Here is a 23,748-nt window from a genome sequence, read left to right on the forward strand (position 1 = left end):
GACACCTCTGCTGGTAAACCAGCGAGTGGCATAGCAACATGACAAGGGATTTAAAAAATTAAGTCTCCCCAGACACTCCCTGGGGGTGCTTTTGCTACAACACGCAGACTGGCAGCCCTGCTGCTCGTGAGATGCCACATTCCCACATTTCCTTGTTTTACAAGAAATGGATGTCTCCTCTTAGTGAAACTTTAATGTGACAAAAGCAAGGGGCACTGCAGTAGTGCTGGGCTGGTTTTTTTTTTTGGACACCGCCACGCACAAGGCTGCCTTTTGTAGGGCTTTCACCTTGCTCCTGGACTTGCCTTTGCATGACAAATCATTCAGATCAGAAATAAAACCCCTTTTAGAATGAATAGACAGAGCGTGGAGGTTTTGGCTGTGAACTTTTCACACTGGAAAGTGCTAGGAGGGGAAGCAAAGTGGGAAGGGGTGGACAAGACAGGCAGAATGGGACAGGCCATGTTTCAAACACCTGGTCTCTTCCCTCCCTGGGGTTTGAGACAAGGCAAGGCTGCTCAAAATGTGTAGGATCCCGCCAGTGACAGCCCAGAGCTCATCTCAGCCTCCACCAGCCAAAGCTGTGCTATCAATGGCTGTCTCCTCACTTCCAGTACCTGCTGCTGTAAATCATAGCCCAGAGCAATGCTTAAGAGAAAGCATCTAAATCACAAAATAAAACAGGTCAGAGCTGCAATTATGATCAGTGGAGCAGGCATCAGTATGTTGTGCATAATTAAAATGGCTGTAGGACTTCTCTATAAATATCAGCCAGAAAAGTGTCTCTTTGTGTGTGGGCATAAAAATGAGATGCAGGAAACAGCCTGCTCTGATGTGACAACACGACCTTGGAACAACTTTGTTGCCTCCACACCAGAGTAATTACACTGTTGAAATGTCTGATTGTGTCCCTCTTGCCATCAGCGACCAAGCCTTTGCAGCAATAAATGTGGAGTGAGTAACAGTTCAATAAAGATCCAGAGATAGACACGTTCTGCAGGGGCTGCTGCTCCTTGAAGTTCTCTAAAGCTGCAGTTCCAAGAGCAGAGGCTCTTGTTTTCTCCTTTAAATGTCTGAACTCATCTTGGAGATGAAATCTGCTCAAGATGATAAATGGATACCATGCAAAGCTTGTCTTACACACGTCTTTAAATATTTTACTTACTGCTCATCAATCTTCCCCATCTATGCAGCATTCTTAACTACTTTGCAGTAAGAAATCCGATCCCTCCGGGGAACTTGGGAAGCAAAATACATTCCCAATCTTCTCAATGCTCTGATGACAGGAAATAGGGAAATGTTAAATGGAGAGTGGCGCTGAAGCAGAGAGTTGCTCCAGACAACTTTGCTCTTGACAGATTGAGCCGTGGGGCAAGGGCTAGCCCTGGCTAGACCCACGGGTCAGGGGTAAATCCACACAGTGCATTTTGGATCTTGTGAGTCCCAATATTCACAGTTTCACTGGCAACAACTCAGAACCACAAATCAAGTCTGAAACGCTGCACAGGGCAGGCTCCACAACAGAGCAGGTGAAAAACATCGCTGTTAATGAGCGGCACAAAAGGACTCCTACCATTAGCACAGAGAAAAACCAGAAGTTTGGCAAGCGACAACACGCGAGGTACGTTTTTATTCAGAGCTATTTCAAAACACAAATACTTCAATCAATAATCACTCACCTCCCATCCAATACCCCAGTAATCCCCTTTTTGTCCAGCATAATGCCTAGACACAATTTTATTGACCCAGCAGTATTCTCCTAGGACGCACCATTCTTTGACTGCTAATGACCGGGTGGGTACGTTTCTCCCTGCAGCCAAGAATTTATCAGGCAGAAGGCAAATATGGAATTCATTGATGCATAAAACATTGCAGATAAATAATAATGAAAGACCTATGCATCATTCTTGTCAATGCGCTGAGAAGATTTGCTGAATGCACAGAGGTTGGGGGGGAAAGAAAAAAAAAACTAAATCAGAAATGTGTGTTAGTGAGAACAGATGTTGAGGCAAAAGCTCACTCAGGGGCTAAAGGGACTCTCCCACCAAGACCAGATTATTAGCACTGGAAAATACACAGCCTGATCTTGTGTCCAAAAAATGCAACATCGCCACATACTCCAAAAGAATTGTTCTAGACCATCTCACTACCCAAGGAATGGTTATAAAATGTATATTGAGTTGGGGGAAAAATGATGGGATTTAATAAATTAAGGGATATTTTTATGAACATTTCACAGGCTGAATGAGTAAAAGAGTACTGGATAAGTTAATTAATATAAATTATTTTCCATATGAAATATTTATATGCTGGACAGCAATCAAAAGTCACAATTTAAACATTACAATAAAAGCCTGCAATGAAATGAACTGGAATACCATTAAAAACAGGAAAAATAACCAAGGAGGAAACAGTTGTCACTCTCAAATCACTCAAATATAGATCTTCTTTATAAAGAATAATGGTGCATCCAAAACGGTCATTTCCTTAAAATAACCTATATAAAGTACTAAAGGAGAGGCACATAATGCATGGCACCACTGCAGCTCTGTCAGGTCACCATTCTCTTTTGAAGGTGTTATACTGCCTGAGCTTCTGCTGGGAATTCTCCCTCATAAATTTCCTTTATATGTCACTTTGCAGGGCTGACATTTGAGGGACGTTATGAAACGATCCGGAGATCTTCTGGAATAACTCCGTGGAGCTGATAAGCCTCAGCAGGCAGGGGCACAGCAGCTCCCTGGGAGACCCCCACTTACACATCAGTGGTTTTGGTGCAGGACAGGAGTCAGGGAGTCTCAGGAGCCATTGGGACATGAATGAACTCCAGGTTCAGACCCTCTTGTGCCCTGGGAAACCACACACGGAGCAGGCAGCCGGTTCTAGCACAACCTGCGTGCAGCATCTCCACCCCAGTCATGTGGGGACGGACACACAACAGCAGAGGGGAGAAAACCACCCTGCAAAACACCAGGCCAAAGCCCCTGAAACCCAGGGCTGTGCTAAATAAAGTGGAAGAAGTGCTCTGAAACCCCAGCCTTGGCACAGCTCACGGAGCAGCCCGGTCCAGCCTGGAAGCGCTTTCTGCATTTTACCAGGTCACCCACGTCCTGTTGCTCAAACTCCGAGAAAACTGACACCTGTCTGCTAATACATTCCTCTGTCCGAGCCAGTTAAGTGCCCATCTGCCCTTCTCCTATCCCCCACCCTTGCAGGAGACAAACTCCACTCAAGCCAAGTAATATAAAGAAAGCTCATTTCCTTTGAACTTATTTACAAGTTTTACCATTAAACTTGCCCACATTATGCAAGCAGCTTGCAATCTTCCCTAATTCTCTGACTTTAATTATATAATTGAACAACCTAAAAACTCATTTTTTCCAGGAAACATTAAACATTACCATCTTAATGAAATTCTTAATGAAACCGTCCTCCCTGCATGCAAATGACTGGCTCTGGATTTGCTTATCACACTGATAGACAAAAGGACAAATGCCCTTCCTTTTGTCAATCACCAAGAGTGACAGCCCTTCCTAAGGACACTCCTCCTCGATGAATTAGGCTGACACAACCACAGACAGGAGGAAGCAGCCAGGAAGGGTCAGTAAGTGGGAATAAACCAACAGCAGATACTCAGGGCAAAATCTTTCTTTAAGCTCGGCTGAGTTCCGAGGGGCTCTGCATCAGCTGGGTTGTAACACACAGGGTGGGAAGAGCTGGACAGGGGAGTCAGGGGTCTCAGCAGGGTCCTGGTGCAGCCATGCTCTGTCCATAAGGAAAAAGAACTGGGGGGCATTTTAGACACTTGACTGTTATAATCTCAAGACACTCGGCTCAGCCTTCCCTGCCTCAAACACCCTCCCTGTGTTGCTTTTGTCTCAGGGAGACTCTTGGCTCCAGCTCCACTGCTGCAGACATGGAGCACACACCAAAAAACAAGAAACCACCTGGGAAGGAGCCCTGCCAGTGCTGGGAACACTCGTCCTTCCCCTGGGGCTGGACATGTCCATCACGTCACAGCACAGAGGGAGGATGCTGGATCGAGCAGCAGCTGTACTGCAGGGACCCAAGATGTCTGCAGGGGTGAAACCTCCAGGGAAAGCTGCAAGAGAGATGGGGGGAATAGAAACCAACACAACTCCCATTGCCTCTCCTACCTCACCCACCAACTTGCCAGTCCTTTGTGCTAAACCAGCTGCAGAGGAGAGGAGCATCTGCCCCCTGCCCAGGGTGTGGAGGTACCTTTTTGGAACCAGCTCCTCTCTTGGTGCCTGGCTGCTGCTGCTCTCCACAGCAGATTTTGAGGCACTGGCTCAGCCACCACACCAAACAATTTGATTTACAGGCTAGAGCACTGTTTTCCCAAAGCAGACTCCTTCTGCTCCCTTCCAGCCTTTCCTTGCAGGGTGTTTTTACACAGCCAAGTTCCTGTGCAGTACCAAGCTCTGCCCAGCTGAAGAAATTTTTGTCACGAATATTTCGGGTGCATCCTTTCCTTCACTGTCACTTTGTGACCTCCAGTTCTTATTTTTGATACCAGTTCAAAGACACCACAAATGTCTTTCATTTTTATTCCCATCAAAAACATGTGTAGTTCAAAGACACGACCTTGGTGTCTGCTTCTGCAAACAACGCTGCCCTCAGTGCTACACCAAGATCCATGTCACTGAATCAGCTTGCTCGAGCCTCTTCTAAATCTAATTCTTTCTAAATCTAATTCCCACAGATAAAGAGCAGAATAGTTTTATTCAATAAGCATTAATTAGTTCTTTTTCCTCCACTCTCCTGCTTCACTGCACTCACAGTGTCCTACACTTTTGGCCCACAGGTACAACTCACCCTGCTGCAGCTCCCAGATTGTCCTGATGATTTATTGACAATAAAACTCAAGCCCCAGGTGCCCTTCCCGATTTACACACAGATCTGCAATTATGTGGTAGGTGGTCATAGCAAGTTTTAAAATAAACAGGGATAGCTGTGATTAGTAATTTAGGGGCAAAGAAAAGGCAAAGAGGTGTCAGTGTCCTGGTACTACCCAAACCAGGAGGGAATATTGAGAGAGTTAAGATCCAGCAGAGCTTTGGAGATGGGGATCTGAACCTGACCCCTGTGTGGCCTCCACTACGGGCTCCTCAGATCCCTGCCGTCAGCTGAACGTCTGGCAGTTTTAAAGACATTAGGGCAAAATGGTCTTTTCCATTTCAAGTCTAAAAAATATAAATATTTTTTGAGTCAGTTACAAATACCTGACAAGCTAATTGCTTGGAATCTTTAGATTAAAGAATTAATTTTACTTAGGTCATGCATCTAATCCAGATGAATTTCTTATGCTGGTTTGAAGAAAACGGTTAGGCAGCCTTGATTTGACAAGCTCCCACCACCAGTTTTGATTTCTCAGTTAAAAAAATCTGCCAGGTTCTCCTCACAGTTGCAAGTAAGTTCTATTTTCTAGCTCTTTATCTTTCCTTAAAGTACTACAGCCCTGCCAGCACCAGAACTTTATCTGTGCCCAGAGCAGAAATGCTTTTTAAAGCTCTGGTAGGCAAAGAGGTTCTTGATCCCATGACAGCTCATGGTCCTAAACAACAACAGGAATAACCTAAGTCACAGTTAACAGTCTTGGTGCTTGAACAGTCCAGCTGAAACCAAATGATCTATTTCTCCAGCAGAGTAAGAAAACATCCACAAAGCACAGGGGGTCAAAATACAGCCACTGAGGCCCAGATCAGCTCATTAAAACAAATAAATGGGACCAATTCCATTGGCCTCAGTGGGAATTCAGTCCGGGGTACAGCTTATAAAGCACTTTCGCCAGGTGCCTTTCATTCAAGGCTCTTTACAGCAGAGGTGCATCGTTATTTGCTACAACCCCAGAACCTTCCCCTGGTCTGGTTTGTTTTTCACTCTATGATTCATTTCAGTCTCTCAGAGTATTCCCTAGCTGTGCATTTTTGTCCCTGGCATTGTTTTTTGTCCTTAGCATCCCGAGTGCTGTATTCCTCAGCAATTATTTATAGAAGGGACTCATCCAGCCCAAGATCTGTGCCCTCAGCCTTAAGTCAGTGCAGCTCCAGCTGTTTCTCCCCCAGGAATTTGATCACCTTTCTGCTCACAGGATGCAGCTCAACATTCCTGACAGCTCATGCCCTCTGCAGGAGCAGAGCTCCATCCTCCCTCATGGAAGCATGGAAGATTTCCATTTAACCTCCACAACAGCCGTTTGCACATGGAAGCAGGGATTCTAAAATGGGGCCCCCAGACATCTTTTTCTGTCTATCAAATCTAGGACAACATTGAAATCCTATTTTACTCTGATATAAAATTTGGCTCTTTATTCATCCCAATAGAAAGTCCTCTTGGTTTTTTACTACCTACATCACTGGTAGCATTTGTGATGACGAAAAGCAACTCAAAGTGCTCAAATCACACATGCTTGGACACATGAGCCCAAACCCAAAACTCTATTCCATTTGCTACACAGACTTCTTTCTGACTTGGATTTCTCTATCACCTTTTCTCTTCCCTTTCTTCTCTTTTCGTAAAAGAAGAAATAACTTCTGCCTTTCCAAGTGGGAAATCTGCCGTGACAGGGTGGGGAAGGGACCCTTCAGCAGCGGGGAGGAGAGGACAGCCAAGTGCCTTGGAGTGCACCAGAAGCGCTGACCGTGCTCCTGAAAAGCAGGAGCAGCCTCCTGGTCACACTCCAGGGCTCGGAGCAGGAAGGATGCCCTTTCCAAAGGGGGGAAATTGATTGCAAGAAACCAACCCACCACCACCCCCTGGCAAGAGCTCACTGCAAAACTTCCCCTCCTCTCACTCACATCCGTCTTGTTGGCTCTGTGGAGATTCTGCAGATTACAGCAGAGCAACTGAATTATTCCAGCTAATGAGAACGTAATGTTTCATCGCCGACTTCCACGGGCACTTAAAGCTATCCTTGTCTAATTAACTTTGCAAACCAAAAAAGTGACTAGGCAAATAAACTCCACGATGTGACAGCTGTAGTATTGAGCTGCTGGTCAGTTGGCAAACAGACCAAGAGAGTGTGAGGGGGCCAAAGAGAAAACGATGGAGAAATTACTCAATGAATGATTGACTTTAACCCAGTGCAAAATTTAAGGAGGGCAAAACACCCCACAACTGACCCACTTTAGCTCTGTAAAAGTGCCACCACTGCCACCCTGCTACTGAAAGGCACAGAGGCTTATGAGTGGCAAACGAAATCGAGCCGAGCTATGCAGAGCCCATCTCAGAAAAGCAAAATTAAATAACATTAGCAATGACCCATTTCCTCACTCAGCAGGGGCCAGCCGAGCTAATCTGGCACTGCAGGAAACACGCTGAGGGTTTTCCCACACAGAGATTGCTTTCTGCCAACTCTTCCACTAATCCACCGTGCCCCAGAATGGTTGACCATTTCTGTTTAAAGAAATAAGTGGGGATTAAGAGGAGGAAGCCTGAAATCCAACTGTATTGAAATTAAACTGGAGGGGAAGGTGAAGTGCTGAGAAAGAAGGATTTGCTCTGGAAGGAGATAGAGAGCTGAAGTGGGATGAGGGTTGTACAGAAGGTGCAGCTGTCACACACCACTGATGTCCTCACCAGCACGGGGGGATGCTCATTTCTGGGGGTTTATACTTGTTTGGGTTTTTTCTTTTTTAAGTACAAAAGGAATTTCCTGTCTGTTGACCTCCAAAGGAACAAGCTCAAACACAACTTTAGCCACACAGGCAGATCTTTCACTTATGCTTCAGGTAAATGTTTTCACTTAAGTAATCTAAACCACAGTGACAGCAAGGTTGAACTCAATGATCTTAAAGGTCTTTTCCAACCTAAATGATTTTATGATTCTATGACAACTGCTTCAAATGTTTGCTCCCACCTTCTCTCCCTCCTTCCCCCTGCCACACTTTTACTTACTTTGCCTATATCTACAGACATTTGTATCCTCTTTGCTACCAGCTCCATTTGCCCACTTTTTCCCTTAAAAAAAAAAAAAAAAAAAAAAGGCAGCCCCTCTGCTGATGCTTCCTGGCAGAGATCTTCGACTGCAATCAGAGCAATCCTCATTTATTCCAGCCGAGGATCTGACCCCAGGACTTCCAGTGCTTGAGCTGTGATAGAAGTAGAATCAGATCAGGCCATTACATGCTTGGGAGAAGTCCAAGACACTTTCAGGTGCTGCAGAAAGCAGTGCCAGCAGTTCTGCAATTTGTAAGGATTTTTTTTTTTCCTCATCTGAATCAAACAAGCATGATCAGTGCAATGGGTAGAGCACACAGAGATCTCATTCAGGCACTCTTTTGATTATCAAACATGCTCAGATCTGCCATGAGGTTTAGTTGCAGGGTGAGGAGTCCAGGGACATGCACCAGCCCATTTTACAACTCAACAACACTTACTTACATTCCTGTTCAATTTTTTTTTGTTTTTGTTTTCAGTCCAAAAAGCAAGAGACCCTGTAAGTCAGAGAGTCTGGTGTGATATTGCTGCAAGGGCCATGACCTTCAGTATGTGCCACTTCTGGCCAACAACCATCTTCACATCCAAATTGGGACAATTGAGTTAAATTTGAAAGAAAGTTCAAACGACACAGAAAAATCCAACCAAAGCAAACAACTGACACAAGAGCCTGGTCACATTTTACACCCAAGCATCCAAAGAGAAATGGATTTTCATTCTCCCTCCCTCCCTTCAGATAAAACAATTTTTTCACTGTTTTTCCTACTTCTCCCCAGTTAAAAAATAGCCCAAGCTGAGGTAAAGGACAGACAGCAGACACTACCAGGTCGTATCTTGCACCACATTTTCCACAAGAACATGCAGTAGTTACACTCAAGACCCTGAAGGGCTGCCTTCCTCAGTACACATGGTCCAGTCCACAGGAAACTATTGTACAGATCTTTAGGGATGATAATGATAATCTTCCCCAAACCTTCCCCAGTTATGCCTGGGTAAAGGACAGGGCACATTCTGCTTAACCTGGAATATTAAAACAGAGCTACAGTTCCTGTCTTGCTGACCACTCTCACTAGAGCTGGCCACTACTGTTCGCTTAATAAAGTGTTTTGCAAGACAAATCAGGAGCATCACAGGGTGACAGTGACACAGAAACCACCCTCAGCCCAAAAGCTGTATCAATGTCACTGCACACACCAGCAAAGAGCCTGACCCTGCACACACCAACAGCAGCTCGTCCTTTCAGGAGGAGAACGCAGCCAGAGCCTGACAAATACAATTAACAGGTGAGGAAAGGCACAGCCAAGAACAAACATGTTTATTTGTACAGTTATTTTTACACTAGGATGATGTATTCTGGCATAAGTCGCCATGCTCTCCATTTCTGTCCCGCTAGCACTCTGCCAGTGTCCCAGGAAAGCCAGGAATAGGAATATGTCTCTTTTTCCAAGCAATCTCATTTCTTTCTTGGTTTGTCTTTCTCTACTAATGTCTTGGGTTAACTAATTGTATTCAAGTTGCTTAATTGAAATATCTTGGGTTAATTAATTGAATTCAAGTCGAGACTTGTTGAGTGCAGTGCCTGTTTCCGATGCAGCAGGAAGGGGGAAGAACCCCAAACATTGAGTCTCAGAGCCCTCTGCAGTTGTTGGCAGCATTTTTTTATTTTAACTTGGACATGGATTGGGATCATCAGAACAGTATTATGGAGACTATTCAAATTTCTAGGCAAGAACGAGAGAGAAGATATTCCTTTTGTACAACAACATTTCTGTAAATTTTGTTTAGCTTGCGTGGGATACAGTTAATTACAGTAATCTATCAAACTGGCACAAGGTAGTATTCACACACAAAGTTTTTCCTGCAGTCAGAATCCTTAGTTTTATATGAGACTGGTTTGTGCTAATTGAATTTTCACTTGGGTAGATAAAATCTTTAACAACTCTGGAATAACTAAGTGCTCTTTGTTCAATGATGTGGATCAGAATGATTTACAGCACCTTTCACATAATCATGCTAATTTTGCTTTCATATGATTAATTAAAACAATATGTTCTTTCTTTGTAAAATAGAATTAGTGCACCCAAGGAGACAGGTTTTACTGCAAACTTCTTTTTCTGGCAATAAAAGCAATTTTTGCACACCACCTTTTTGGCAAAGCTAAATAAACACGCTTAAGTGGGCAAGGAAACCGCAGCTGGGGTCAGATCCCTCCGTGGAGTGCCACCAACAGGATTTGCAGATTGCGCCAGGGATGGCTCAGCCCCAGTGCTGTGAAGCAGAGCCCGGCCAGCAGGAGGATTTGGGGATCCCCAGGCCAAAGCCCCTTCCCACTGCCAGTTTCCTGTAGGACATCCCTCTCTCATCACATCTGGAGCCAAACTGAAGGAGTCTCCTGTAACAGCACAGAAGCTCCAGTGCTAAAATGGACAGTGCTTGTGGTCCAGGTTCTGGATTCAGCACATCCTTTTGGAACAGGACACCTGACTGTGAGGGTCATGCTGAGCCTGACCCGTGGGAAGGGTGAGAGGGAACTTGGCAGGGCACTGCTCTCTGTGCTGGGCGCCAACTTTACTCTGTCCCTCCCAGTTTTTGTTACTGTGCCTTAGCAGGAGTATTTAGATCTCCTTGAGGTAAACACTGATGAAATACCCCAGATGAGAACTGCTAGAGGAGAATGGTGAAGTGGATCCCATGGGGGACTCTGGAGTGGAGGCAGGTGCTCTGGCTGATGGCAAAAAGTGAAGAAAGAACCTCAAGAGAAGCCCTAATAGCACCAAAAGGGGTAATTGTGCACCCTGATCCATGAGAATGTAGATTCACAACATAATTACAATTAATAGCAACCATGTGGGAGGCTAAACTCCCCACACAGAGCACTCAGTGTTTACCTCCAAGGGCTCCCTCCTGCCTTATTTCACTTCAGTTCTGGATCAGAGCTGGACCAGAAGGGTTACCCAGCCCAAAGTTGCAAACACGCTAAGGTATCACAACTCTGACTACATGCCTGGGTCTAAGCATTCTTTACTGCGTGAAACAGTGAAGAAAATCATATAGTGCTGGATTTCATAAACAAATTTTAAAAATTCACAGTAAGAAGTTTATTTTCATCTGTCAATCCGAGATCTCGAGTCACTTTGCCTGAAGCATCCATGTGTATCAGCAAAAAGAAACCCCTCGACTGCCAAATGTCACATTTCAAGTAGTTGAACCCACCAACCAACCCATACAGAGAAACCTAAATAGAAGCATAAATACAAAGAGAGTGAAGATCAGGCAAGGTAATCATTTGTGTGGAAAAAAAAAAAAAAAAAAAATATATATATATATATATATATATATATAACCAGTACTTGGGTCTAATCCCAGTGCTCAAATGTGCTGGGCAGAAAACAGAATAACTTTAGGAAAGCAACTATGAAAAATTGAGGCACCAAATAGAGACAGCCCATCAGCAGGTAAAGGAGCTCTAGAAATCCATCAAGTTTAGGACAAGCTGAGTATGGATGGAACAAGCACTTCCACTGGTACAAGGGAAAATGAGCACTCCAAAAGGGCCTTAGAAAAGGTGTCATCTCAGGAAGGCAGTGCAGTTGATATGGACACTGAAAAGGAGATACTTAAACCCAGTCCTGACTCCTAGAAAAGGCTGATGCAGAACAAGCCAGGAAAAAGAAACAGAAGGAAAAGTTTTTGTGTCCATGTTTTTCTGTCCCCATCAAAGACTTTTCGAGTGCTGTCTGTTTAAAAGACCTTCACTACACCCTCTGCTGTAACTCCACATCTCAGCTCACCTTCTCCAGCAGGCAGCAAAGTGCATGGTTATTGGGAAAATTCCTGCTGCTGCAAATAACTCCTTGTGCACACGGCCGTCTCCAGGGCAGGGGATGAGCAAACCAGCAAACTGCATGTGACAGGCCACTTACTGCACTTCATGGCAATGCTCAGGATGCAGTTTGACTACAGTCCTACCAGGCTCTAATTTAGGTGTCATGACTACTTCTCTCCAGCGCCTGACGCACGAAGAGGAGCCCTGGCTTGTTCCTGCTCTTAACCTCTCCGTGCTCCCTGCAGCTCGTGGGATTCAGCAGCTGTGGCAGCCGAGGGAGCTGCCCTTCGGTCATGTATCTTCAGTGCCTTCGTGAAAAATAAAAAATCTGTCCAGAAAAGCAAGGAGAGAGCAGACTAATGGGCTGCTCGTGGTGGTCTGGACACCACCCGTGGTCAGGCATCATGGGCAGTCTGTCCAGCTCCCCACTGCATCCATCAGTCCTGTTGCAGCCTGAGCAGGTGGGAGCCACACTGTGCTGCCACCTCCTCCGGTGACTGGCACTTCCTGCTTCTGGAAAATTAATTTGATGACTGAATTAAACTAATAATTGTTTCACTTACAAATATGGTCTCCGAGTGCGTTTGATTTAGAGCACATTTCTCTTGGGAGGTGCCAGGGAGATCCAGTTGTATTACTTATGGAATCTGGGCTAATTTAATTACTTTTTGATGGAAAGTGCATGATTTTGCAGATGGTAGCTGTCTGCAGGGCCACACACAGTTGCTGATATCTTTTCACTTTCCTCTGTGATGCAAGAGATGATAAAGGGCCCAATTAATAAAGTCACCTTGAGAAGGAGACCTTCTGTTAATGGGAGAACCAGAAGAGATTCACCATTTGGGAAAATTCTGATTTCCTTATTTCCATCTTATCAAACACTCACCCACTCACAATATGCCTCTTGAAAACAACTGAATGCTAAGGGAGTCCATATGTCCACACTTTCACAAAGTCTTTCAAAGCAAGGTAACAATTAGAAGCATATTTATAAATGACATCCTGCATTTGTGCCCTTTCCCTCTTTCACCCTTCCCTCCGTCTTCCAGCTCCATCTGCTCCCACTGGACCCTGCCAGCCCCACACAAGGGTTCTCATCCCATGTCAAAATTTGGGGACTTGAGTGCTGGCAGTGCAGAAATAGCACCAGAGTAAGTGACAATAAACAGTTGTTTGAAAAGTAACCTGTGCTGTTCAGACAATTAAATCCCATTTTCCACTCATCCCCAGGCAAGGGAAAAGTCATAGACCTCGAAAGAGCATCGCATGCGCTTCTTTTGCTGCCACCAACATCCAGAGCAGCCTCAAAGTCATTGCTAGGGCTTCTAGCAAGCTCCCTAGGGAAGGCTGCTTCTCTCCACTCTCTACCTTGAATTCCCCATGGAAAAGGGAAAATATTTTTGTTTCTTGCCCTCCTTGGCTGCCCAGATCACTTCTTCCTACAGGTCCAACCACTGCTCGCTGTAAGCACACACAGAATCCAGCCCTGCAAAAGGAGCAGGGTCTCTCATTTCACAGGGATTGAGATGCCAACATGACACGAGCAAAATGAAATTGAGCCAGTCAGCATTTCATGGTAAGTGCCCTGTCAGCAGGCAGAGGAGAGGTGGAGAGTATCAACTCATCCCCACAGCTCCCAGGAAATCCTGACAGGCGCCTCAGTCTGCAGAGCATGAAACGCAATGGTGAAGATGCATCTTGGAATTTGAGATTTGCTCTCAAGGGCAAAGAGTTTGAGTTGTGCAGAACCATGCCCAGCTTTAAACAGCATGCAGAATAAGGAGCATCAGCTCAGCTGCTTTCTCCAGAAAAGATGCACAAGATCTAGGTCATCGTCTGTCAGCAGTGAGGAGGAAACTTCCCCAGAGAAAATTAGCCAGGGGAGGAGGAGGAAGTTTGGAAGTGAAGGTAGAATAGTTTTGCAAAAAATGAAGAGGTAAGGAAAAGCTCTCCAGAGCTCTGAATCATCCTGCAGATGAAGAAAATGCTGGATTTTAGTGGTACTGTGAGATGCTGAGTGATTCCCAGCCCCACTCCTAAATGTGGATAATTTTCTACCATAACTTACAAAACTATTATTTCCATTTAAATATCTATTCCACAGGGGCCAAACCATGATTTGTGTGGTTTTATCCCTCAAACTCTCTGAAAGCACTGAAGGAAGGAGTAGACAGAAAGCAAATGGCACACACAGAACCATGCCCATGCCTTGGAAACTCAGGTGTCCTCTCCCGAGGCGCTGTGATCTGCCAAGGACTGCACACACATCAGCAGAGGGAGCTGAGGATATCTCCACGGGGTTTGGTGCCTTCACACCAGAGGCTCCCACCAGGAAACCTTGGCAGTGAGAGATTATTTTTACACACAGTTCTTTCCTAATTATTACAGAGTCACAAAATGGTTTGGGTGGGAAGAGACCTTTAAACGACATCTGGTTCAACCCCTCCCCACACTTATCTTGAGACAAGCTCTCACTCCGGACTTCCATTTCTATTAATGGGGCTCAGAGCCCGAAAAATCCAAAGCCAGGAGAGTGAACACACACACCCAGCAGCATCCACACACAGTGAGAGCAGCCAGCCTGGTACCTCGTGACTCCCCTCGGGACAGAGGAGAGCCCCAGGGAGAAAACCTCGATCCGGCAGCGCTGACGTTACGGGGCCTCCAGTACAATATTAAATTAGAGGCTTGGTAGTCCCTCTAGGACCACACACTTTTATTTGTAATACAGTTGAGCTACACTTAAAATGAGGGTTTGTGAAAGGAATAGACTACTGTAAAAAGAATTAATTTTCTGTGCTCAAGATCAGAGCTATAGCGCTGAAGCGAGGACTTTGGAAACAAATGACCAAAAAGTAATAAATGTATTAAAAATAAAGTTCTGCTGCACAAAAAGGGTGAAATAGTGACCTATCCAATGGATGGTGCAGTTAAATGAACACGACTTCTGTTTTGCAAATCAAAGCAGACTTCCCTGAGAAATAGATCTTTTTGTCAACAAATATTTCTTTTAGGATTGGGCATGTTGGAACTGCAGCTTGACTTTACAACATAGCTGTGCATTAAGCAGACTTTTACCAAAGAAAAAAGTTGTGGATGCAGTTTACCAGGAAAAAAAAATTAGAAGATTATCAGAATAGTGAGGCATTAAAGACCTTGAGAGAGACTTTGCCTGGCATGGAAAATGCTGTGGAGCTGCAGCTTTGAGTGCATGGTGATGGCCATGGCCAGTGCCTTGTTTAAAGGTGAGTGTCCCTGACTCCAGTCTGTTCTTTGCCAGTGACAGCTGTGGTTTGCACCTCTGCTTGGCTGCAGCAAGGGCACATCCAGTTTATTCCAACCTCTGGCCCCTGCTCCCTGAATTTCACGGCAAGTACCAGCCGCTTCCATGTCCTGTCACAGGGACCTCCATCAGGTTACATAGGTCCTGTGCATCACCTCTTCTCAACCCCATTGCTCCAAAAACATGTGTACTTCGATAAGAGTCCTAGGGTTTGATGACAGGAAAGGTTTGGCTTTTCTCCCAGCCTGATGCAGACGGGTCAGAGATTCACAATACACCTACGCAGATGATGGTAAGGGTTTTGTACCTTTGCAAACAAGCAAATCAGACATTTCTAGGAGGTGCAGTTCTTCGGGGGGGGGGGGGGGGGGGGGGGGGGGGGGGGGGGGGGGGGGGGGGGGGGGGGGGGGGGGGGGGGGGGGGGGGGGGGAAATCAGGCAAGGCCCTTAAAATGGCAGAACCAGCAGTGGTTAGGTGCACCCAAAACACATCCATAATGGCGAGGGGAAAACCGCCTCGCCCTCAGGCCTTGGAAAAAATTCATCCAGTCCCTGCAGTTTTCCAAAGTGACAAGGTTTTATTTACTTAAAAGAGATGTATCCAGAGTTTGATGAGCTCTTGCTGCTTTTTAATCTATCACTCAGGGAGCAGCTCTTGCAGGGAGCATTTGACACTGAGTGAGAGGCAGCAGTGCCTGGCACAACCTGACCTGCCTCTTTTTATGGAGGCTGTGCTCGAGCATCCATCAGGTGCACTCAGCCCAGCCAGACTCTGCTCTCTGGCAAGTTTGGCAGACATCACAGCACTGTCTCTCACTCAGAGAGAGTGTTTTTTTCTTCACTCACTACACAGATGAAGAAGAAACTCGACGAGACAGTCATCCTTCCTCCTCACACCGCTTTTGCACTTCACAGTAACGGCGTTGCTGAGCTCTACAAAGTCTCCATCTTTTTCTTGCTCTGAATGTGGTAAGATGCAGCAATTTTATTCCACCTTTAATAGCACAAAGGCTGGCATTTAATTTTTAATGCTAGCTTAAAACCCAGGAGGTTGCTGGGCTTTGCAGGCAAAATCAATCTCCTGTTGGGTCACTTAGAGAGTTCAGGAGTCCAGCACCACTGCTGGCAACTAATCCCTTCCTCCTCTTCTTCCTTCCTCTCTCAAACACCCTTTGAATTTTGCTGGACTAAAGGCAGGGGTAAGGTCAGACGACTGTCTGGGCTCCTGGGGGAGTGCAGGGGCCATAAACGACCAGGAATTAAAGCAGGATGTACATGCCAGGTCATGGAGCCCATCTCCTGGCCAGTGCAGTTCAGTGGCCCATAGCACATTCCCTTGTGCTTTACCTACAGCTCCTGAACAGAGCTTGCTGCTGTCCCACTCTGGTCACTTGGACTTTGCAGCTCTGGTTTGATCCTACCTGCAAAGGCTGTCTTGTCTAAGAAGGAAAAGAAAAAAAAAAAAAAACACCAAAACCCCAGTGTATAAAGGCTTAGATAAGAAGATATTCCTGCAGAGATGAGTCCCCGAGGTTTTAGGGTTTCATGCACTACCAGCAGGTTCACCAGACTTGTGACGTGGCTCCATACCACCAGTGTTTTAAAACCCACTTTAGAGAACTTTGCTTTTTCTACTCTTTGGATTTTATAAGGGAAAGATCAAGAGACTAGAATGGAAGAGGGGAGGGGAAAAAAGCCACAAATAGGATCAGTTCCAAGAATATCAGCTACTTGTCATCTCTGCAAAATAGCTGTTAATTTATAGAGGAGAAGTGTGCAGGTTCTTTCAGAGCCATACGTCAAAGCTTTCTCACTATGATACCTGGCTTTATTTGGCCTTCATGTTATGGACCAGAATGGATTTCTCTGGTTCTGAATAAACTGCACAAGGGTGATGTACACTGTGATTTATTGCTGTGAGCGCTTAAAACGCCTCCCACTAAATTTGTGGTGACCTTATCACACGATTGAAACCTGCAGTAAATAAATGCACCGAGTAAAGGCTAACAACACCTCAGCTAAAACAAACAGCAAGCAGAGGGGATTGGAGATTCTCAACCCCATCACCGGCACAATCCAGGGGATGAAATTGCTGGATGTCCTGGCAGCACTGGGGAAGAGGCCAGAGGATGCAGAGGCATGCAGAGATAAGGAGTGTGGTTTAACACCTCAGCCCAGCAGCCCACCGAGCGTGACAGCTTTGCTCTGACACGTTTTCACCTCGGGAAGCCCCTGGATGAGGAGCCATAAAGAGCCCAGGCTGGGCAAACCCAGCAGCACAGAGGCTCCCAGGGCTCCCTCTGCGCAGGGAGCCTGCATCGAGCATCAAAGCCCCAAAACCACAGACGAGGACAGAGCAGTAACCTGTTAAGAAATAGCTCTGCAGCCACAAGAAGAGCCTTTTGAGGAAAAAACGAACAAACAAACAAAAAAAACAAACACACCAAACCAAAACCAAACAAACAAACCCCCACACTTTACACTGCGGTCTGAAAGGAGAATCATCACCAAATCTATCTCAGAGCTTTATTCAAGAGCTGAGTATTTTCCCTATAGTAATTGGTTTAGGTTTGTTTTCTAAAAGACCATGCCCAGTTCATACCTTCTATTGTCTCTGACAAAGATTTATATTTAGCAGATACCTGAATAAAACTAGCATCAGGAAGTAGAGGAGGGCTTGGAGAAACATGAACAAATGCAGACACTGAGCCAGAGAAAGGGAAAGAAACTTTTTAGCCACTGATTTGATCAGATTACGTTCGTAGCAGGAGATATTCTCATCTTCAGGTGCTCCTTATTACAGCCAGATAACAATAAAGTTTTCTGCAACTCAGAGCATCAGAACACACCTTCCCCACATTAGAATTCCAATAAAAGCAAAATTTATGGAGGGAAAAGCATTTTTTCATTAGAGAGCTCCCCAAAAAGGTGATTTAAGTCCTCAAGACAAAAGGAAAAAATCATGAACCAACTTCTTAATGAAAGTTGAAGCAGGTTTTGTCCATTTGGCCTCTGCACTTGAAATGTTTTTATATTCCAAACTGAATATTCATTTCCCATTTCACCTAAGTGTGAAGTTCTGAAAGTTTCTCTCCAAACATTAAACTGTTTGAGTATAACATTTAGTACTCTCAGCCTCGTTTTCTCTCTGATACATCAGCAAAGGTGTGGCAGGTCATTAGAATCTCCTTCCTTTTTATTCCAACAGCAGTTGTGATCACAAATTCATTATTTTCATAATTGCTCCATTATAATTTAGTAATAGGTTCACATTAATTTCAAAAATCTTACTATGAGGCATTATCCAAACAAAACAAGAAACAATTAAAATTATATTTATCTAAAATCCTATTTAGAAGGCATTATCCAAACAAAATAAGAAATACATAGCATGAAATTTATCTAACATCCCATTAAAAATGATAACTTTGAGGCCAAAGAAAATATTTTACATAAAAGCGCACAAAATAATTGACTTTTTCTGCTGATAAAAGAGCTGATAGCCAATACTAGTGCTAAAACAGAGATTCCGGGCAGCCACAGGGGCTCCACACCCCAGGGCTGACCCCAGCAGCCCACCCAAAACCTCTCCTCTCACCCAGGCTGTCTCACCCTCCCCAGTAATTTCCTTTAGGAATTCAGAGATTTATTACACTAGAAAGAAACTCACTTTTGCCAGGACTCCTTGGGAAGCTTCTTCCTGCTGCCTTCAAGCCTCCAGGTTAGGAAATGCCTCCTCTTGAGCTCCACGGGTGGAGTTTCCTCCTGCCAGCCCCAGCAGGTAACCACAGCCTCACCTGGGCAGCTCCCCACCCCCAGAGCCCCCACCAACAGCTCTGAGGAGAAGCTCTGAGTGCTTAACCCTTTGCACATGCTTTGACCTGGGTCACTCACTCAGGAGCAGAGTATTTCAAGGGGAAATACTTTTAAGTCAAGGCAGCTGTTGCTCCACCTGCTCTGTGCAGAGTTCCTGCACTCTCCCTGCAGAAAGCACAGCAGATCGTTGTCTGTCCCCTAAGGCTCCCAGATCTCTCTCACCATCTCCTGTCTCGAATCATAAACTGCTTTATTGTTTGCCACTTCAGGGAGCAGCACATACCTGAGCCCTGCCTTGGGCTGCTCTTTCCAGTGCCCCTCCATTGGGTTGTAGCCACTTTTAATTTAAAACCCTCGTATTTTTTTGTTGGTTTGTTTTAAGCCTGTGTTGAACAAGTGTGTGTAACAAATGCGTGGTAACCTTCACATGTTTCTATATGTCTCAATAATTAGGTCAGGTTCAGCATTAAGAAAAAAACGCTGCAGATCAGATTGCTGTCGGCCATGCCCCACAAGAGCAACTCACAGCTTCGTTTTATGTGATTAACGTGATCTCAGTGTCCAGCTTTATATTTCAGAATGTATGTCCATGGTCAGAAACACATTAAAGCAAACACTTAACTCCACCCATCAGTTATCTCCTGTCTCAGCCTTCCTGAAATGAGTCATTAGCTGCATTTCATCTCCTCAGTTCCAAAATCCTCAAATTCAGCTGCAAAAATGGAACCCCTTTGATCTTAGATTGCCACTAATTCATAATTGATAACCCAGTCTGGAAGGAAAGGAAAAAAAAATTCGTCCCCATTAGTTGTTCCACTTAATATGTTCTGGTGCTTCAATTATGCAAAACCCAACTCTCAGGGCCTGACTGCTTTCCAAAATGTGAGTCAATGGGGGGAAGAGAAAAAGCCCAGATCGAATTATTCCAGCTGTAAATCTTTGTAATAGCAGAGATGTCACGAGAGCAATGCTCAACACTGAACAATTCTGTTTGTTTTCCAAGCTGTTCCTTTGTAGAATTCCCAAGGCATCCATAAATGACTCCAGAGAGCTCAGTGGAGGACTCAGGACGTGTTCCCCCTCACTTACATTTTTTTGGTCAGGTCATTAGGCTGTGAGTTGTAATGATCCTTTTTGGCCCAAGGCACTAAAAGCCTTGGAGTAATATACGACCTGGTGAGTGAGTAAGCGAGGAGGAATAATTAACACGAGTCATTATGCTCTTTATTTCGTGGAAGAGAAACTGTCACTTCTTTCTGAAGACCTTTGAAATATAAATGTTCAGAATATGAGCACCGTGAAGAAAACAGCAGTGCAGACATCACTGGGCCAAAGAGCGTTTCTCTACAGGGAGACTGACAGAAGCAGGACTACACAGCAGGGAGCTCAGCTGAAAAGGCAAAGATGCCTGCAGCACCTCATGAATAACCAGCAATCAAAGATATGGATACGACTCTACCTGTGTTCTGTCACCCAGCAGGTTGTTGGGCTTAAAGAAGAATCTTTGGACTTGTATTTCCCTCAGACAAAACCGTACAATCACGCAGCAAACTCCCAGCCACCAGGGGAAATTAAAGCCTGCAATTGCACAGGTGCTGGCCAAGGTCAGGAGGATCACCTGTTCAGGACACTTGGGTTCCATAGTTCTCCAGAATTCACCCACATTAGCAAAATAAAGACAAAAATTATGTTGATTTTCTACTGGCTTGTGTCAAGTGACTGATGGACTTCATGTTTTAGGAAGGTGGGAACTCCAGGTGGGAGTTTTCCTGGAGCAGGATAAGGTCTCTTTTCTGGCAGCCATCACAGCTTTTCTTCTTCAGGTACTTACAGGATCTCCCCTCTTCCTGTCAGTGATTTTCTATAAACTTCAATCTCTTCCACACTGGTCCTCAAACCTGGTCAACAGCTCCTGACACTGTTGGGAAGCCTGGGAGATACTGAGTACAAAGGTAAAAACTTCCTTCCTGGAGTAAACCATGCTAAAGAAAAACACAATTATTTTGCAACAAATTCACATCAGCCCTTTTTTCTTATGTACGGTGAGTTTCCCACGGTGGCAGAGTAAAGTCAAAGGCTTAAGGCAAAGAGAGGGAACATCTTCACATTGCATTTATTGCCAGAATGTGTCAAAGTCATCACATAAACCTCCTTGCATTTTCTGGTACATTTTAAGGGCTAAGCCATTAACCCCTTACAAGAATAAATCTATCGAGTTCTTCAGGCATCCCTTGCTCTGTTATTATTTCCAAGTCTAAATCCTTTTGTACTTGGAAACTGAGGGGTACATCGTGCCTTTTACAAACAGACAGCTGCCACTTGTCCTCACAGACCACTCCCTTCTCCCTCTTTCTTTGTCCTGTGCTGCCACACGCCTGCCCTCACCTTTGCACTCCTGGTGTTCTCATTCCCGCCCAAATGTCCTCTTATTTCTCAAGAGAAATATATGTCTTAGCCTTACACACGTCTGTGAGAGCAGGAAACTCTCAGCTGGCTTCCTGGGTCAGTGCAGACCCGTCCCCACCCCTGTCCTGCAGGTGACAGAGCTCTGGCTTTGCTGGCAGACTTTGGGGATCCTCTCTCATGGCCAACAGGGCTAGGACCATTGATCCAGGGCCAGTTCTTTTTACATTTTGCCTCTCGTGCTGCACGTTTTCCTGTTGTTTTTATTGTTCACAGACACCTGGCAAAGGAAAAACAACCCTGCACCTCACAGACATTTTAATAATTCATATTCGACTTCAGTCACTGGAAGTTTAATAAACAAGTACTTATTAGAATACAATCACTTCCTAAAGTGGGCAGATTTTAGGAGTGAAATCACAATAATTACCTGTAAGAATATGTATGAATAACAAACATTCAGTCCTCCTGTTTTCATTGTTTCATTCATTTGCATGAAAGTCTTCTGCACTGTTCCCCTTGCCTCTGTTTTAGCAAAGACTGTGCTTTTAATGGGACTGAATATTCAGCTGGGTTCAAACCCAAATTTGTATGTAAAAAAGCTACACATAGAAACCAGCTCATCCTGGAATCCATTAAAAATAACAAGAGGGATTGGAATGAGATTATTTCAAGAGCTCTCTTGCATTCACCAGAAAACAGATTTATTGCACTTGCAGAGAGGCTCTCCCAGGCAAGGGAGATGCAGGTGGTAACGCTGAGTCCTCCTGGTTTTTCCTCTTGTCCACAAAGAAAACCATGAGGATTTCTGAGCTAATTTCATCCCTGAAAACCAGCTTGCCACGTGCTGAGAGCCTGTTACCAACACTGCCCATTTCTGCAGCCTCCTCCCTTCAGCCCTCCCTCGGGATGCATTGCAGGTCCCTGTGAAATTCAACCTGGCACCAAACGGAAGCAACGGAGAATGCTGCACAAAACTAAAATAAACCAGATGCTGCTAAGTGGCAACTACAATAAAAACACCTGCAAAGAGCCAGGAAAGCAGGCTGAAAAGCTGACTGACACCCTCAGAGCAGGTAAGCCCAGCAGCCTCAGCATCACGCTGCAACAGGGGGTGAGCACACCCTGACCTCTCAGCCCTGACTCAGGCACCCTCTCACGGGGCTCCAGTGAAATTTGGGCTCACCAAATAAAGAGCAGAGTGTTGCCCTAAGAGCAGAGCACAGTGCCAAGTTGCAGCCTGCCACCTCAGCTGCCACCCCTCTGGGAGGATGCAGGCTGTGCTTTCATTCCAGGGGAGGTTTTTTTATTTCTCGCCCTTAAAAAAAATAGCTATTTTCATTAAAAGAATCTCTCCCACTCACAGCAAGAAAATGGAAAGTGATCCAGAGACTTTAGGTTTCTCCTTCTAGCTCTTGACAGGGGGAATTTTCAGGAAGAAAAAAACCCCCGGCTTTAACATGATAATTGATTGTTTTGGGGGACGTGTTGTGGAACTCTGGAATGGAAGAGAACATGGAGGTAGGAAGATTTTGACTTTCTCAACAGGGAGGAAAAAACCCCTTTGTAAATCAGAGGCACACACACCCTGAGGCTGTAGCTGAATTTTTGAAGGGCAAGTCCTCTACTCAAACGCTCCTCACTGGTTCCCACGCAGTGACCTGGCGCAGCAGCCCCTGTAGAAGCCTTGAAGTCACCATCTGCAAAGGCACATCCTCCTGAGCAGGAGGCACATTTAACTCCAGGGCTACAAACACGGGCCAGGGGAAGGAGCAGCACGTTCTCCTGTGTCAGGTAACACATGGCCTTTCAAGCTGCTCTTCAAAGCAGAACACCTTCCTTTGGACCACGGAGCCAAAGGCAGCTCCAGCTTAGGCTTCTGGGGAAAGGTTTGGGATAGAGGGGCCCTGATCAGGAGTTAAATGAAATAGGGTAAATTTGTAGAGTTTTTAAGAGCAAGTTTTACTGACTGACACGCACCTTTAAGCGCTGAAAGTGTGCTGATCCCAAAGGTCTGAGCTGATAAACAAAAGTCACAGGAGCCAAGGAAGTATTCTTTGAAGTCTTGCTTCTAGTTGCTTACAACTTGCAGTTCTCAAAGTAAATGAGCTGCAGTTTGGCTCTCTGTAGATAAAGGTCTCACATTTGCACCATACCCAAAGAGCTCCCCGAGCTGTCACTGCTCTGCACCGTGCAGGTTCCTGTGCAGGTTCCTGCAGGAGTTCATCCCTGTAAAGCACAGGGGGTCCTCTGGTGAAAGGCACTAAATTCCCACGTTTTCCTGCAGATCCCACATCTCAAATTTGTTGGGTTTTGTTTTGTTCTGTTTTTTTTTCTAAGAGCAAAGTAAAATGAACTGAACGTTAGTGTGGCTTAGTTCTGTAGCAGATCTTTAGCTGATATAAAATAGCAGAGCTCCGACCCATATCCCTAATTCACACTTCTTGCCAACCCAGGAA

General features: G+C 45.2%; 1 protein-coding gene across 2 annotated transcripts in view; it reads right to left on the reverse strand.

The window, feature by feature from the left end:
• Nucleotides 1–18,804, reverse strand: part of SGCD (sarcoglycan delta) — a 497,197-nt gene extending 478,393 nt beyond the window's left edge. Inside the window, exon 1 of one of the 2 annotated variants that reach the window (XM_058422461.1) lies at nucleotides 18,741–18,804. The gene's annotated coding sequence lies outside the window, so the exon portion shown is untranslated. The remainder of the gene's footprint in view (nucleotides 1–18,740) is intronic. The other variant, XM_058422456.1, reaches the window with a different exon arrangement.
• Between the last annotated feature and the right edge of the window lie 4,944 nt (nucleotides 18,805–23,748).

This window comes from Hirundo rustica, chromosome 14 (genome assembly GCF_015227805.2).
Source record: "Hirundo rustica isolate bHirRus1 chromosome 14, bHirRus1.pri.v3, whole genome shotgun sequence".
NCBI classification, from domain to species: Eukaryota; Metazoa; Chordata; class Aves; order Passeriformes; family Hirundinidae; genus Hirundo; species Hirundo rustica.